The following is an 18,364-nucleotide window of genomic DNA, read 5'->3' on the forward strand; positions in this document are numbered from 1 at the left end:
TGTGTGTGTGTGTGTGTGTGTGTGTGTGTGTGTGTGTGTGTGCATGTGTGTGCTTGTGCGTGTGCACATATATGTGCATGTGTGTGTCTGTCTGTCTGTCTGTTTATACATACGTAATTATGACTATGTGTACATGAGAAGTCCAGCATTTTGAAATCATGTGTCTTCCTTGATTGTTCTGATTGCCACTCTACTTTTTTAAACAGGGTCTCATTGAGTCTGAAAATCACTGATTGGCTGGCCTGGCTGACCAATGAGCCCTAAACATTCTCCTGTTACCTGTTCCCCAGCCAGCACTGAGAGTGCGAGTTCTTGATTAGCTTTTTATGTGGGTCCTGGAGATGTGAACTCCGATTCTCATGTTTATGTGGCATAAACTGATTTTTACCATCTTCCCAACCTCCTTTTGAATCCATCATTTTCGAGAGAATTTTAACCCCTCTCCACCTCAGAAAACCCCTAGTAGTGTCTCCATCTCCCTGTTTTTATGGAACAATTCTTATCCTTAACCAGCTTCTGGATTTCTCTAAACTAGAAATATGAATAACAGACCAAGGCAACTCTTTTAAAGGATATTTAATTGGGGCTGGCTTACTGGTTCTGAGGTTCAGCCTATTATAATCAAGGTAGAAAGCTTGGTAGTATCCAGGTAGGCATGGCTCTGAAGGAGCTGAGAATTCTACATCTTATTCTGAAGGCAAACAGGAGAAGACTTGTTTTTCTAGGAAACTGGGAGGAGCATCTCAAAGCCTACCACCACAGTGACACACCTACTTCAACAAGGCCATACCTCCTAATAGTGCCCCTCCCTGGGCCAAGCATATTCAAACTACTACAGAAGGGGTGTGGAAATAGTTCATGTGCCTTATTTCTAGGAGGCTGGGTTATCTGTTGAGCCTCACAGACAGCTGCAGAATTAAGCATAGCACACAGAGAAAATCTTCCTGAAGGAATAGACACATTAGACAAACCAACAAAAACCTACACAGGTCTGCTCTTTGTAGGAGGAATTTCACAATTGTAGTTAGGAAGATCATAGGCTCTAGAAGTAAACTACTATTGTTATTTGGCTAAATGATCATGTAGTTAATGTTTATATGTTTATATAATGTTTATACTTCTACCCATAGAATTGTACTTCTCTTAGTTTGGTCAGGGATGCTTCTTTCTGAAGTGGGTATTGAGTATTGATGAAACTAGGTGGTGGGTTCTGACAAAATCATTGCATGCAACAGGTCTCACATGGGAGGTTTATTAAAAGGAGTGGGAAGGGGAACACAGAGGCTGCTTCCAAGAGAGAAAGCAAAGCGGGGAGGGGAACATGGATCTTTACAGGGACCATGGCCCATGTGTAGGGGAACATGTGACAGAGGTGATGATGGTATTTTGTTATGGCTGGGTTGTCTGATGGCCCCATTGCCGCCAGACAAGGCTAGTCATAGAAGTTGCTTGATGGTCTCCTTGTCACCGGGTGGGGCTGGCTGCCTGATTGCCAACAGGTTATAGCTTGTGTGGAGACTCCTAACTGTTCAAAGTGCTGAAGGTAAGTAACTGGTGCTAAGCTGTAGGTGGGGTCTAGCTGAAGGCTCAGGGAAATCGTGAAGGTTGTACATTTTAAAAACGAAGGACATGAAGCTAAGAAGAATATGTTTTGGGGGATTATTGGGGAAGAGTTGGAAGCAGGGATTTGGGAATGGATCTGATTAAGGTACATTATATACACATACGGAGTTTTCAAGTATTAAGTAGCTTTTTCTTTTAAAACAGACCTAGGCAACCCGATTTCCAGTAAGAATGCCAGCAAGCTGAGATTACACAAATTCATCTATTGGTTCATTCAGCCAGTCGCTTGTCAGTTTAATGGACACTTATCCCAGGATCTATACTGGGCCCCTGTGATACTTCAAAGATAAAATACATCTCTGCCCTCAGTGAACCTCAAAATCTGAGAGTGCCTTGGGATTTGATTACATTTGAACTTTCTATGACAATATTTCAGGGACTCGTTAAGGGGAAGAAAACAGAAATTAGTTACTCAAAGGAGGACAGCTAAGATGAAGGATTAGAAAATGAGGAATGTTAGGGAAAGCTAGAGGAAGCACTATTATTTAGCACAGAAGGAAAGGGCCTCTGTGTGATGATTTAATAAGAGTATTTAAGTGCAGGGAGGATGGACTCCATTACCGTTCTACCATCCATGAATTTATCTAAGGTCCTTTCTGAGCCAAATTATTTTTTTTAGTCTGTGCTAGCTCCTAGAATAATGAGTCCCTTATGTGGACTACCTGCTGTGTAAAATAACATCCTTTTTCATTTATTCTGAAAATTCCCCCTCTAAGCATATAGGGACTCCTACTAATTCTGAATTCAAAGGATTTAGTAAGGTGGTCTGTATATTATATCCAGTACCTGTACCCCACATGATTTTTCAGGCTTCAGTTTTATCCTCTGTCAAGCCTGGTTTTCTGTTCTTGCCTCACAGAGAGGACTGTCAAAGTTTATTATGAAATGAGCTGCATATTTCCTTGCCTCCACTGTGTCTCTTCAGGGATGTGCAAATTACGGCAAATCAATCAACCAGTACATTTTACTTCAATGATGCTAAACACATTGCCTTACATTACAACATCTGTAAAGTCAAGAAACCCTGTGTTCAAGGGTTCCAGCATGTCATGTATGCAAGGAGGGTAAAGGGTCTGTTGACGTAACTACTCTGTGGTATGGCTATCTTCTAGATATGAGAGGGGGTGAATTAACCAGAGGCATCTGGAGCAGTTAGAACAGAGGGAAACAAAGTAGATTGCACATGGCCAGTAGGCTGGACATGGCCAGGGTTATCTGTGAGAGAGGGAAAAGGCAGGGATAAAGAACAGAGAAAGCATACTGTGAAGGAAAAGGAATAGAGAGAAGAGCTGGCTTGCAGGATGAGTAGCTGGAGGGAGAGAAGGCCATGAGCTGGAGGGAGTTTAGGGTAGGGGAGGAGGTGAGAGGGGCCAGGATGCAAGTGTGGACTTGGAACTCTATTAAAGGTACCTGGGATACTGAGGGAGCCTGGAGGCCACATGCCCTTTGATATGTTAATAGGAACCACAGGTAGCCACAGTCTTTTCTGCTTGAAGGGAGGGAAATGACTCCTTTTAGCAGATAGGAACTGGTTGCACAAATTCCTGAGGAATGCTGGCTTTTATTTAACTACCAGACATCCTCCTATGGTCCAGGTTAATCTCATCTCTGGATAGCTGGACTGTCTTTGTGGGTTTGGGGAACTGGAGTTTCCTTTGGATCTTATTGATAGGTCTTGTAATCAACTCTAAGAAAGCAATGTGTCAAAATTTATTTTTGTAGTAGTATTATTGTTTTTCTTTGTCATAGGAAAAATAGTGATGTGTCTTTACCCTAACTTCCAACTTTATAAAATCCTGTACCAATGTATCATTGGTCTTCTCTGGGAAGCATCAGTTGCTAATGAAGAATGATGGCTTATGAAATGCCTTGTGGCTAGTTTGGAATTTAGTCTGTGTTTTCTCTTACAGTTTTGGTTTTGAGCCTAGCCTTTAATGGCTGAACCATCTCTCCAGCCCAGCTAGTGCTTTCTCAACACTGTCTTTTCCAGCCCTTTCTATCCACCAGCATCTGTGCTGTACAGAGGTGGAGTCACTGTCTCTCATCTTTACAGGTCGCAGTTACATCACTTACCCACCAGTGCTTAACTCATACCAAAATCTGGTGAAGAGTTTATCTTCAAGCTGTCTCTTGGATTCATTACTATCATTGTTCCTTAGTCAAAACCCCTACTACCCCCTCCACCTCCAATAAATGTATTTAGAAATCCAATTAAAAAGGGAAAAGAAACTCTTTATTCCCATAGATACCACTGGGTTTGAGGATAAAGGCCAAGGCCATGTAGGAATGGTATTCTGAGTACTTTGGAGGGAAAATCGTAGAAAACAGCATGATATAATTATTATTATCATATTGACCAGGTCCCTTGAAATTCAAGCCATTCCAGAGAACGGATTTTCAATGACTACACAGCTCTGTAATCGGAGCTTAATTGGAGGCAGAGCCTTGTTCAGCAAGCTTCTCCGCATGATTCTCTTTTCGATGGCAGATTGTATTTTACTTTGCATAATGAGGCAATCTTTCTATTTACTGATGATTTCTTTATGTAACTTGAACACTGAAAGGAAGTCACTACCAAGACCTCAAACCAACTAATGAACATACTCCCAACTCCTAATGTGCAGAGCACTTAAGATGTTTTTCTTGCTTTCAGCTGGAAATCTGTGCACAATGTATGTCAGAGGTCGTGTTTTACCAGAAGGCAAAGTTTACAATCAGGGCATTTTATTTTGAAAGCTGGGAGGGAGAAAACAAGTAATGTTTCCGTGACAGGCATCTTGAGCGTATGAAACTGGGTGTGAGCTCCTTAGAGTTGGTTTAATAACAGCACTAGTAACATTTGCATAGTGTTTTACAATTTCCTACTATTTGCTTCTTTTTGCACTGTAATATGAATAAGTAGAACAGGTACCACCTCACCTTGTGTATGAGAAAAACAACAAATAGAGAAGGTACTTATTCAAAAGCACCCACCGTTAATCATTGGCGGAGCCTGGTGCTGCAGGTCTGCAGTCTCAGCTTGGAGGCTGAGGTAGGAAAACTGCAGGTTCACCTGCCTGGGACATTTCTGCAAATTAAAAGAGAAAGTAAAAGAGAAAAGGGCATACAGTTTGGTGGTAGAACACTTTGCCTAGCATGTGAAAGCCCCGTTAAGTTCAGTTCCCAGCACCAAAACAAGTCAAATATTTCACTCCCGTTTCTTTAGATAATCTGACCCATTCCATGTGTACTGGTAGCCTGGGCAGGATGGACTTAGCCACTCTGATAAGGAACTTAGCCGTCCAGAAATGCAGCCGTTCCCTATATAACATCTTTTTATTTGCTTTTGTATAGAAGTCATAGTCACTTTTTGCTTTTTATACATCTGTTTATTGTCAGTCTCTGCTCTAAAATATGAGGTACACATAGATAAGTTCTTATATACAGAGGGTCTAGCATGCATCTTGACATATAGTTGATATCCAACACATACTCATTAAATGAATGGATGAATAAAATGTGCTCTAAATGGCTGAATTTTCCAATCCACAGCAAAGTTAACAGGATGTTTATAAGTGAGCCATTTAACTATGGACTTTATTTCCCAAATAAACGTGTGTTCAAGGTAGTCATGGCATTATGGGGTGTCAACTCATGTCTTGAATTGCACTTCTAGGAATAGCCTATCATCTGCACTTAATTATACATTTACTGTATTATAAACCATGGTTATCTCATTACAACTGGAGGCAAATTAAAAGTAATGCCAAATAGTACACCAGGGACCACTATAGTGATATGGTCTAGACTTCAGAATAGCAGTGACCATATTTATGCTCTCCTTTCTTGGCTCAAGTACTTTCATAATTCTTGATATTAACCCAATGAACCTTCTAATTTTTTCCAAATGTATGTATGTATGCTACCTTGGGGATTGGATAAAACACAAAGAAATACTGCATCCAATGTAGTATGTACCTTCTATATTTGGATTCCTCATCTACCAATGGACAATTCACAATAAAGCTCAGCAAAACTCTAGGAAAAATCTCTAGCTTTTTTTCTCAATAGAATTGAGTCTCTCTGTGCAGACATTGTTCATGTTAGTCGATGTGTTTGTTGAATTGACACACAGCATATGTTTTAGTTAGCACTGACACTGACAGAAGTCAATATTACTTATCACTGACCTTGATCAATACCCTGGATAAAGAGTACATGCATCTCCTTCCAACAGGTTGGATAGACATTGGCAGTAAATAAAAAAAAAATTATAAATACAGGTCACCTGCTGGACAAGCCTGAGTTCAGGATATCTGAATCAATAATAACTTGTCTCCTCTTTCCAAGAGCCTTCCTTTTCCAAATACTTTTCCTTCCTCCCTTCCTTCCTTCCTTCCTTCCTTCCTTCCTTCCTTCCTTCCTTCCTTCCTCCTCTTCCTCCTCCTCCTCTCCTTCTCCTTCTCCCTCTCCCTCCTCCTCCTCCTCCTCCTCCTCCTCCTCCTCCTCCTCCTCCTCCTCCTCCTTCTTCTTCTTCTTCTTCTTCTTCTTCTTCTCCTTCAATCTTAACCAGTCTTAACTCTCATCACACTACATGATCCCTAATGTAAAGACAATTTTGGAATAAACCAACACATTTCTGCTTAAAAAAACAAGAACAAAACTAAACAGGGGCTCTGGCCTTCCAGTTATCAGCTTAGTCAATTGTTGAATCCAGGTATTTTGATCAATAAATATCTAATCTAGTCATCCCAAATCTTCTAAACTGTGAGGAAATGAAAGCACAGGGAAGAAGTAAGGCTCATCCAAGGTCATATGGTTACTTAGAAATAAATGATACTATTTTAATTGGTGGAATCAATTTCATCTACTAATGTTAGAAAAGATGAATGGCTGCTATTATGATTGATTTTAATGTCAGCTTGCTACAATTTTGAATCACCTGATTAGGGAGCCCTACCTGAAGAAGTAAGTGTCATGACAGTCTTGATAGATGAAGAAAAGTCCACTCTGATTTTTGTTACTACACTCCAGTAGAAGACCAGTTTTTAAAGGGGGGAGGGGTGCAAAAAGAAGAGTATTCTATTCTTCTGGCTTTCCTCTCCCTCTTGCTGACTGAGTGGATCTACCACTGCTGACTCCTTCACTAACGGCAGACTCTAATGGCCACCACCAAGCTTTCATTGAGAATAGAGACCATTGGCTTCCCAGGAACACTCTAGCTTCCAGTATCAGACTGGGACTACTTATACAACCTATCTTGTGGACTAAGTAACTACTGATCAATATTTCCCCACTGTGGTGACTAGAATATGCTTAGCCCATTGGAAGTGGTATGATTAGTATGTGTGACCTTGTTGGAATAGGAGTGGCCTTATTGGAGGAAATGAATCACTGTCAGGATGGGCCTTGACATCCTATCCTTTGGCTCCACAGAGAGTGGAAGAGACCTTCCTCCTTGGTTGCCTGTGGAAGACAGCTTCCTTCTGGCTGCCCTTGGATCAAAATGTAGAACTCTTGACTCCTCCAGCACCAAGTCTACCAGTATGATGTCATATTTCCCAGCATGATGATAATGGACTGAACCTCTGAAACTGTAAGCCAGCCTCAATTAAATGTTTGCCTTTATAACAGTTATCTTGGTTATGGTGTCTCTTCAAATAAATAAATAAATAAATAAAACCCTAAGACATCGCGAGAGACTATTCAACTATTCAACTGTTGAGGTACCCTAAAGTACTGAGTTCTGAGGGTCTCAGATGTGATTTGATTATTATTATTATTTTAAAGCATATGTACTGGCTGGTTTTGTGTGTCAATTTGACACAAGCTGGAGTTATCGCAAAGAAAGGAGCCTCCCTTGAGAAAATGCCTCCATGAGATCCAGCTGTAAGGCATTTTCTCAATTAGTGATGAAGTGTGGGAGGGTCCATTGTGGGTGGTGCAATCCCTGGGATGGTCCTGGGTTCTATAAGAAAGCAAGCTGAGAAAACCAGGGGAAGCAAGCAAGTAATGGACATCTCTCCATGGCCTCTCTATCAGCTCCTGCTTTCTGACCTGCTTGAGTTCCAGTCCTGACTTTCTTTGGTGATGAGCAGCAATGGAAGTGCAAGCTGAATAAACCCTTTTCTCTTCAACTTGCTTCTTGGTCATGATGCAGGAATAGAAACCCTGACTAAGACAGCACACGTAATAAATGTGTGTGTGTGTGTGTGTGTGTGTGTGTGTGTGTGTGTGTGTGTGTGTGTGTGCGTGTGTGTGTATTCATTGCCTTGGTTTTGTTCCTCTAGAGAACCTTACTAAAACAGCTAAGTTTGTGCTTGTTTAATAGGAATAAACATAATTTAGATACATATATCTAATGTATCTAAAGGTGCTTTCTGTGTATATATCTTCAAGTTTTGGAAGCCATTGGTTGGTTGACTGCAAATATACAGCTTCCTGGAAATAAGGTAAGCCTTGGGGCCTTACCAGGTCCTTGTCATCGTAGGATGTGTTTGTCTCAGAATTTTCCATTGAGTTGATAATGGAAGGAAGTGGAAAAGAGGGAACACGCTCTTTGTGCACCTAAAATATTAACCATGAAGGGGAGCAGATGCCTGCTCCTCATTCTGGCTTCTCAAGTGTAGAAGAAGAATCTCTTTGCTTTATCTCTTCTAGTGACTAACTTCAGAATGGAATTGTTTAGAAAGAAACACTGGTCTGTTGTGTTTTAGGAAAGCCTTCTTTTGTTTTAGGTTAATTGCAAAGGCCTTACTTGCTTGTTAGTATTCTTGATTTCTAAGAAGAGCTAGTATCTGTGGCAGGAAAACAGAGATGCATTTCTAACATAACTTGGTTAAGTCCTGGGGTACGCTTGAGAATTTAATGAAAAAATTGTTTATTATTAAAAAGTTACATAAGGAAACAGTGGTATTATTTATTGCATTCATATCATAGGTCATCAAAAAATTAAGTCCCAGCCTCTTAGTTAAAGATGACTTTAATTTTTAGCTTTGGGGTCAAGGCACAGGTAGAGTTTTGTGGAGTGGATATGCAAGAAAATTGAAGAGATATTCTTAAATTTCTTGGTTCATAAATGCCTAACTCTAGTTTTTCCCTCAGAGGGTTTACCTCCCATAATCCATGCTTCTGGAACATTAGCAATTCTGTCTGATTTGTATCCTAATTCCCTTTATAGTGTAATGTGTCACTGGGCTAGGCTTTATCCCTAACCCTCTGAAGTTCCTTTACATGTGCCTTGTGAGTTTGAGCAAAATAATCTTTGAAATGATAGAACTTGGTGCAACCAACCAACCACTATACTTTAAAAAATAAATCCTGGCCTACCCCCTTCAATACAGGACCCCTTCAAACTGTCATTACTCTGAGGACCCAAAAGTATGACCATGTCACAGGTTAGTTTGTATCTATGATAGATCCAGGTTTTCTGCTTCAAACTCACCAATAATTTGCTAATGCGGAATGTTTGGTATGTGGTGAATTGCTTCTGAGGTGGCTTTTAATCTGGTGGTTAGGACTGGCTAGCTTTTGGAGCATGTACTGTCCCAGTAAATTGTATGTGCATATGTATATGTTTTGGAGAGAAAGTATAATGAAATGTATGAGTTCTTGAACTCTGAAACATGATCACCTGGATATGAAATATGGATCACTATCCATCAAGCCTCTGACATTTGCACAGGTTGTTTTTATGGTAAACTTGGGATCCATTGTCCATATGAATCAACTAAAATATTACTAATTTTAGAGGGATGTTTGAACAATTAAATGTGTTAACTTTTTTTTTCTTTTTTCTCTTTTTTTGTTTTTTTCTAGACAGGGTTTCTCTGTGTAGTCCTGGCTGTCCTGGAACTCACTCTGTAGACCAGGCTGGCCTCGAACTCAGAAATCCGCCTGCCTCTGCCTCCCAAGTGCTGGGATTAAAGGTCTGTGCCACCACCGCCCAGCATGTGTTAACTTTTAAACAGTATTTAAAGTAACACCTGTCAAATCAAATAAATTCTCCAACATGTTATACTTTCAATTAATGATAAGTATAGAAAACTGTCCAATGGCAATCTTGAGAAGGGGGCAGTACAAACAAACAAAGGAACAAACACAAATTAGCATTCTTTGTCAGTATGAACACTGCTGTGTAAATACAGTGGGAAAATCCATTGATTCAGAAACCATACCTTGCTACATTATCTTATTCCTCCTAAGACCCAGTTTGTGATCTATAGGAGAAAGTAGTGGTATCTATTTTATAGAGTTGTCATGAGCTTCAAATAGCATCATTGTTTGGCTTCAATCTGTCTACCCGAAGTTCGCATGTTAAAAACTCAACCACCAAATTTATATGTTGATATTTGGAGTTGGAGCTTTGAGAAGAATTAGTATTAAAAACTCTTCAGGGTGAGATTGTGATGCTCATAGTTAATTTTTAAGAAGAGATGAAGGAAAGAATGCTAGCATGCTTCTTTTGTCTCACCATGTGATGCCTCTATAATTCTAGGATTCAGCAAAATGGCCCTCTCCAGATATTGGTCCCATGTTGTTTCATGAATCAGGATTCTAGCTTGAAAAGCAAGATATAGGCAACCATCTATTACTTAGAAATTATCTCAAATATTTTGTTACAGTAATGAAAGACTAAGATAATAATGCATAGAAAATATTTTACTTGATACAGAGTAGTGTTCAATGTCTTAATAATGCTATGAAGAGATATCATGATCAAGGCAACTTATAAAAGAAAGCATCTAATTTAGGGGCTCATAGTTCCAGAGGGTTAGAGTCCACGACCATCTTGACAGAGAGCATGGCAGCAGGCAGACAGGCATGGTCCTGGAGAACTCACATCTGACCTACAAACATGAGGCAGAGAGGGAGCTAACTGGGAATAACATGGGCTTTGAAACCACAAAGTTCACCCCAGTGATGCACCTCCTCCAACAAGGCCATAGTTCTTAACCCTTCCCAAACAGCTGCACCAACTGGGGGCCAACCATTCAAACATATGAGCCAATGTGGTCCATAAAATTTAAATTACCAAAGTCAATAAATGTCACTTTCCTTACCCTCCCCTCCCCTGCCTATGTGAGTCAGCTGGAAAAGAATAAAATTTTCTACATCAGAGTTTTCATAAGTACAATGAAATTTGTTTAGTTATTAATTTAGTGAGTATTTATTGAGAACCTATAGCATGCTAAACATTTGGGATATCATGAAGAATGACTCTATAAAATAATCTTGAAATGTGTGTGTGTGTGGGGGGGAAGCAACCTTAGGGGATCGGGATGCTTATTTGATATTTAAAAACATAGATTAAGGAATATTGGCAGTTAGCATCTCTTGAAAGAGGAGATCCAAAGAAATTTTTGTTTGAGAAGGAAGTTGCCATTAGATGCTTCTCTCTGCTTGAGTTGATCTGCCAAGCCCCATCATGCCCCTGTACCATAGCTGCTGGTTCACTCCCTATGAGGAAGTAGATATTCAAAGAAACTGCATGCCCTGATTGGGCTAATTTCACTGCCCCATCTGTCTTCATGGCTCATGATCTCACATGTAGTTCCAGAACCCTTCAGAACGTAATACTAAATAGTGCTTCTCACTAAGAACTCATTGGCTGATTTAGTGAGATTTGCAAAGACGGCTGCCTGCCAATGTGCTTTTGTGCAGATCAGAATCACGACTTTCTTTCCTTGGGAGCTTAAAGTTTTACCTCACCAAAGCTACCCAAACCAAATGAAGTATTTATGAGGAAAACCACCTAATCTGTGGAAAGAAGACCTGTGGCAGGATGGCAGAAGTACATGTTTGGAATCTGGTGAAATCTAGAATCAGGAGAGGAAGGCTGTTATCTCTGGAGTCACAAAGCTGTTGGTTTCATTGACTTACTGGCTGTCTGATTTGGAGAGTGCTTGTAAACTGTTCTATATCTTTGTTTCTCAAACTGCAACACAGGGAAAATAACATTAATGACTTCATATCCCTGAGTCTAATCCAGATTGTCCTGAAAGTGTTCTGGGAGAGAAAAGTGTTGCTCTGGGATCACAAAGGTTGTGACAAGTGAAGAGAGGAGGTATGAAAATGGCAAAGGAACAAAAGAAACTATGTCATGTGTTTACTGAGGAATCTACTGTGTGCTGTGCACTTTGCTGTGTGCATGGGGAAAAGGAGAGAGAGGGGAAACAGAAAGGGGAAAGTATTAATTGAGTCTGTGAGTGCCAGACATTTCCCACACATTACCTAATTAAATCTTGACAAAATCCTTAAGAGAAGGAAGGGTGCATGCTCTGTGGTTTGCAACTGAAGGAACAGATGTAGACTCCATTATATAGACAATAAGGGTTGTATAGCTAATAAAGGCAGACTTGAAATCCAAGTGCCCTCTAGCCTATTTTCCAAATCCACATCCTATCCACACTTCAAAAGATGAACAAGACCACACAACTTTCTTCTAAACTCACGGTTCAGGATGAGAGTGTGCCAAAGTTACATAGATGGTGTGGCTCTCACAATTATAGACTGTGTTGTGAAATTCGAATTTCCTAGATTCCCTTACATCTGAGTTTGCCTTGGTTCTCAAGCTCCATCAGTGGGTAGAATTTCTCTCTTGGAGACGGAGAGTGACTTCTCCATCTCTCTGCTCACATCTTCCTTGAAGGAACAGTAGGTTCGAGAAGTTTTCTTCTCCTTTTACACACTTGACAGCCTAAGTTCTACACACTAGAATGATTTTCTGGTATTTCATCTCTGTGTCAGCTCTTTGATCTTGCTCATCTTTGCTGAGAAGCAACACATTTACTTGTGTACCCACTGATCTTGTGCCCATGTGTGTAGTCCCCAGATGGTTTGCCATCAGAATAAGTCACATTCACAACAGTCTCTTGAATAGCATTTTCTCATTAGTCTTCTTAACATACTGCAGCTCTTCAGGACAAAATTAGATTAATAACAAAGATGGATATAAGCTATCTGCCTATAAGCCACGGACAGAGACCTCTCCATATAACTACTTCAGAGATTCATTTTAATGTCATATCACAGTTAATAGGCACCATTAAAGGTTTCTTTTTCTTGGTCTCCTATGAAATTTTCATGTTAAGGGCTTTAGATACATGGCAATATCATTGCCAGGTACCTGGAAAATGCCCAATAAGTATCTATTTTAAAGCAATCTAGTAGGCAGTGGTTTGGGGGCAACTGTCTGCTGCAACTTTGCTGTAGTCAGCTTCAGCTGTGGTCAGCAGTGGGTCTGGAACTCCAGAGTATCAAAGCGTCAGTAATAGCATCAGAAACAAGCAGAGGATGAGGGGCTGAAGCAGGAGCATGCTGTATACCAGCCCTTCTTTGATAGTGGGAGAGCAATGCCTATCTCAGGTATGCCTTTGTCTTCTACTAACAATGGTAATACATAACTCTTGATACTACGGCTCAACAGATTTTCAATCTTTTCCTCAAGGACCTAAATATTGAGGAATGATTTGGTATCTGCTGAGGTGCCCAGGAAGAATGTGGGTGAAGTAGTACCACTTCTCATCAAACTTAGATGGAAACCCAAACATAGAACATGGACCTGGTATCTCATGTAGCCATAGCAATGCAGACTTACAGTGGAGTTACTACTCATAAGATAACATTTGACTAATTAAAGATAAGAGAGAACCACTCGAATAAATTCTTCCTTCATTCCTTTCCAAGAATTGATTAAAAATACTGCTTCTTTCTAATACCATGACCTCTGGGGAGATACCCCCAAACAACAATCAGATACCCAATGATCTCTTCAAGGATGGAGATGAAACAGAACCCAGCTGAGTGATTCATCACCTAATATTTATTTCTTTTTGCCTTATGCTCTGAATGGTGTGTGTGTGTGTGTGTGTGTGTGTGTGTGTGTGTGTGTGTGGTATTGATTTGGACATAGAATGATCATATGACATTAGTTAGGGAGGAAGAAGCGAGCCATCACTGAAACTTCTCCTCCCATGCCTAACCTAAGTTCCAGGATGACCCAAACTCAAATCTCTGATATTAAGTCCTATCTTGTCCTATTTTCCCTGGAATTGAGGAAATGTGACTCACTTGGCAACTCAGCTAGGTAGTTTAGAACCTCAATGCTGAGACTGGAAAAAAAATAGTTAGAAAACATGGAAGAGTAAGTTGGTTATCCATTCCAGGTGGCCAGCCCTGAAATGATATGTATATAAGTCACACTATAGGGACTGTCAAGGTTGTATTTATATATTTAGGGATATATATTTTTAAAATATATAATATAAAAATAAAAATATGTTACTAAATATAAATGTTTTTATTTTATATAAATTTATAATATATAATATATATAGATATACGTACATATACACACATCACAGAAGAGGGGACAGAAAGATTCTAAGAACCAGAGGAACAATAATTAGGAATTAAAAAGAGGCCATGAAGTTGAGAGAGAGCAAAGCAGGGATGGGGAGGAGTTGACAGAGGAAGAGGAAGGGAAAAATGATCAAAGATATTTTAATTAAAAATTATTAATAAAAAGAAATCAGAGAGGCTATGTAGCCTAGCTGACCCTTGGTCCTGATAAGAGTCTAAGTGGTAACAGTCCTGAAGTGATGAGATAAACCAGATAATCAAGCAAGTGAGTGAAGAGGGAAGAACGTGGCAGAAAGAGAGCCCTAGCAAGGACTCAGCAGAGTCGTGCATGCTTCCATACACAGACCACAAAGCCATGTAGACCGTGGGGAGGAACCTGGAGACAGCTACGAGATGTGATGGAAAAGAAAAGCCTTGGAGAGAGGCTCCAGTCACCTGAAGAGTAAACAAGATTTACCCCATATCCCACTTCCTAGACATATACCCTTGGATGTAGTCTATAATGGATACTAAAAACTCAGAGGTCCCTAAGAGCACCCTACCTGTGTTAGAGAGCAGAAGAATCACAAACAAAATTGAGAATGCTTTGTGTTACCAAGAAGAGTGAAGACTGAGCTTCTAAGAGGTCTTAGCTGGGTTGATTTCTACCTTCTTGTCCTTGTGCTGGGACTCTAAAGCATGGTGATATGCCCATGCTACTAAGAATTCCAGCATACCTGGCACAGACAGACATGCAGGTGTCCTTTACACAAACTCAGAATGGGACACACACACATATACGCACCACACACACACATCACACACATATCCCACGCATAAATTCACACAATACACATACCATACACATACATTCACATACACATACACACATACCCCACACATACATTCACACATATGTACACATACATATCACACACATACATTACATACCTATTCACCACACATATATACACACATACATGTACAACACATGCAAGACACATACCACACTACACCACACATGCACGCACACACACACACACACACACACTATGGTCCCCATAGACTCATGTATGTGAATACCGAGCCATAGGGAATGGCACTATTAGGAGGTGTGGCCTTGTTGGAGTGGGTGTGGTCTTGTTAGAATAAATGTGTCACTGTCGAGATGGGGCTGTGAGATCGTAAATGATCACGCTCTACCAAGTATGAAACATAGTCTCCCCCTGGCTGCCTCTGGATCAAGATGCTCAGCTCCTCCAGCACCATGTCTGCCTGCACACTGCCATGCTTCCCTCCATGATGATAATGGACTAAACCTCTCAAATTGTAAGCCAGCTACAAGCAAATGTTTTCTTTATAAGAGTTGCCTTTAGTGGTGGCGCACGCTTTTAATCCCAGCACTTGGGAGGCAGAGGCAGGTGGATTTCTGAGTTCAAGGCCAGCCTGGTCTATAGAATGAGTTCCAGGACAGCCAGGGCTACATGGAGAAACCCTGTCTCGAAAAACCACACGTATACACACAAAAGTACATCTCATTTACACACACATACATACACACACTTACATACATACATGCATACATACATACATACACACATACCATATACACCACAGGAACACATACACACATACTACACACACCATGGACACCATAGGCACACATACACACACAACACATACACCATACCACACACACTCTATATGCACGCATACACTATACAACCACACATAGACACATATACACATACTTATATTCATATACACATCCACACACAAACACACAAATTTTACAAACTGAACCCCTACACATACAGACACCACATATACACACACACTATACCACACTACACACATACACAAACATGAACACAAACACGTATACACATACATACAGAAAGATGCACCAGATGCACATACACACCACACATACATATACACACATATACAAACACACACTACACAATACACACATACATATAACACACATATACAAATATGAAGAAATCTGATCTCTGTGTAAGTGTAGCTGAGAGGCTAGATTGCTGCTTGGATGCAAGATAAGAGGCCTGCTTGATTGCCCATGACTTGTTAGGTATAGGCATGGGAAGAAACCAGAGTGGACACTGGTGACCTGTCATGACAAAGGTCACAATCTAGTGGATGAAAGATGTTATTAGAAATGGCTTGCATTAGCTATACATGGGTATATACACTGGTAATCCCAGCACTTCAGGAATTGAGGCACAAGGATTATAATTTTGCAAAGAAGTGGCATGTGTTGCAAAAGTAGCAAAGGAAAATGATTTGTTAGTTGCTTTATATTTATTTTGGTGTCCAGTAATAGAAATAACTATAATTTAAAGAATAATAAAAGCATATGTTTTCTGCTAATTGAACAAAAATAAGAATAACATTGATGATTTCTCACTTGCCACATGCAACCAGTGCCTTGAATATTATAAATCCTTGTCTTTACCAATACAGAAAGATAGTTGATAGACAGGTTAGAAGATCTGAAGATAGACATTCTTAAACAATATAGAAACTGTTATGTAGTTGAACTTTCCTTTTTTATCTCAAGTTCACTGAATTTCTTTAATCTGAAGATTTATAGCCTTAATAACATCTAGAGAATTAAGAAAAACTAAAACAATATAATAAATGAATTTATGAGCTCTGAGTAGAACAGTTAAACCAAAGACAAGGCTCCCTGGCTGAGACCAGGAAGTGACTCTCATACTTCTCCCCTGAAGAGCCTCCTTTTCCTTTGCCCACAGCTCAGTCCAGGGACGATGAAGGAAATCAAGTGGAATCTTAACTGTGAGAAGATGAAGCAAGCAGTAACCAATGATGGTGCCCTGGGAGTTTTGATGTTCCTTCATCTGGAGATATGGAGAGGAAATCTTGATGCTGGTTATATTATGGTTATTTGTTTGATCAGCTGTGACTCCTATGCTGAAAGACCAGAAAGTTAACACAAGTGACTATGCTTGAACACAAATAAAACCCAGATATAATCACCAGAAAAGGAGAAAGATGTGTTTCCTGAGTTACTGTGACAGTCTGGGTCTCTTAAAGCATGCTAATCCTACAACAGTTTTAGGAATATTATTGCATCCTTTTCACAAAGGAGGCAGAGAAGACCAAAAGAATTTGGAACCATGGTTAGTTGGTAAGTGGTAGCATATTGCACCAGAGGTCAGGGCTTTCTAGGGTATGAGCATGCTAGGGACCACACACACAGGCTTAGAACCGGAGCTGGAAAGTCAGCCTTGGTGTTTGTCTTAGTTAGGATTTCCATTGCTGTGAAGAGACACCATGGCCAAGGCAACTCTTATAATGGACATTTAATTGTGGCTGTCTTACAGGTTCAAAAGTTCAGTCCACTATCATCAAGGCAGGAAGAAGGGAGGTGTCCAGGCAGGCAAGGTGCTGGAGAAAGAGTTGAGAAGAGAATAGAAAGCAGGCTCATATTGGACTTTGAGCCACTGTGGCTTCCGGCTGTTAATTTTAATATAAAGTGGCATATTTTCATAATCTATATCTTGATACAAAGGCAGCCAGGAGAAGACTGGCTTTCTCTCCCTGAGTGGAGCATAAGTATATGACACCAAAGCTCACTCCCATAGTGACACATTTCCTCCAACAAGGCCACACCTATCCTAACAAGGACATGCCTCCTAATAGTGTCACTCCTTATGGGCCAAGGATTTTAACACATGAGCTGTGGGGCCAAACTTATTCAAACCACTACAGTGTACATGGTCCCTAAAGGAAGCCCTTGGAGGGCCATGGACCAAACCACCTTAATATTCAGCATCAGAATCTGGGTGTGTATGAAAAGGAAAGAAAGCATCTAGACTTGTAGCCTGGAAAGAGTGAGAGAGATCTGGGTTTAGGACATTCCATGATAATATCCAATGCACTGAGGCAGATGTTGAGACAGGTCTTAAATCTGGCTTGATGCTGACTACTTAGCATGAGCAACTAAAGCATGTGAGATGATGAAGCTAGAGTCAACAGGTGGTTATCCTCTATGAAGGCCTCAGAACTTTTTGAGTAACACAAAAAGGTTTGATCAAAAGCTGCAGCTCTAACATTGGAAATAGTGGGTTTTGATGGAAGCTGGTCATCAAGAGGAAAACCAGAAAAGTTAGGATCAAAGTTAGGACAAGACTCAGGAATCCACCTGAAGATAAGGTGATGAGGAAGAATTTAAGTAATAATTAACTTTGTCTGGATTTGGAGGCTCAAGGGAGTTTAATATGATTCGGGGTAAGGGTTACAACTTATTTGCCAGTTAAGTGAGAAAAGAAAATGTTCAGATCCTGGATTTGTAAGTAGTGGTATTACTTGTACAAAATAGTAACTCCTATTAATTCCATAGCATTGGTGGCATGGCCTTATGGCTGGGAGA

This window comes from Mastomys coucha, unplaced genomic scaffold (assembly GCF_008632895.1).
Source record: "Mastomys coucha isolate ucsf_1 unplaced genomic scaffold, UCSF_Mcou_1 pScaffold1, whole genome shotgun sequence".
Taxonomy (NCBI): Eukaryota; Metazoa; Chordata; class Mammalia; order Rodentia; family Muridae; genus Mastomys; species Mastomys coucha.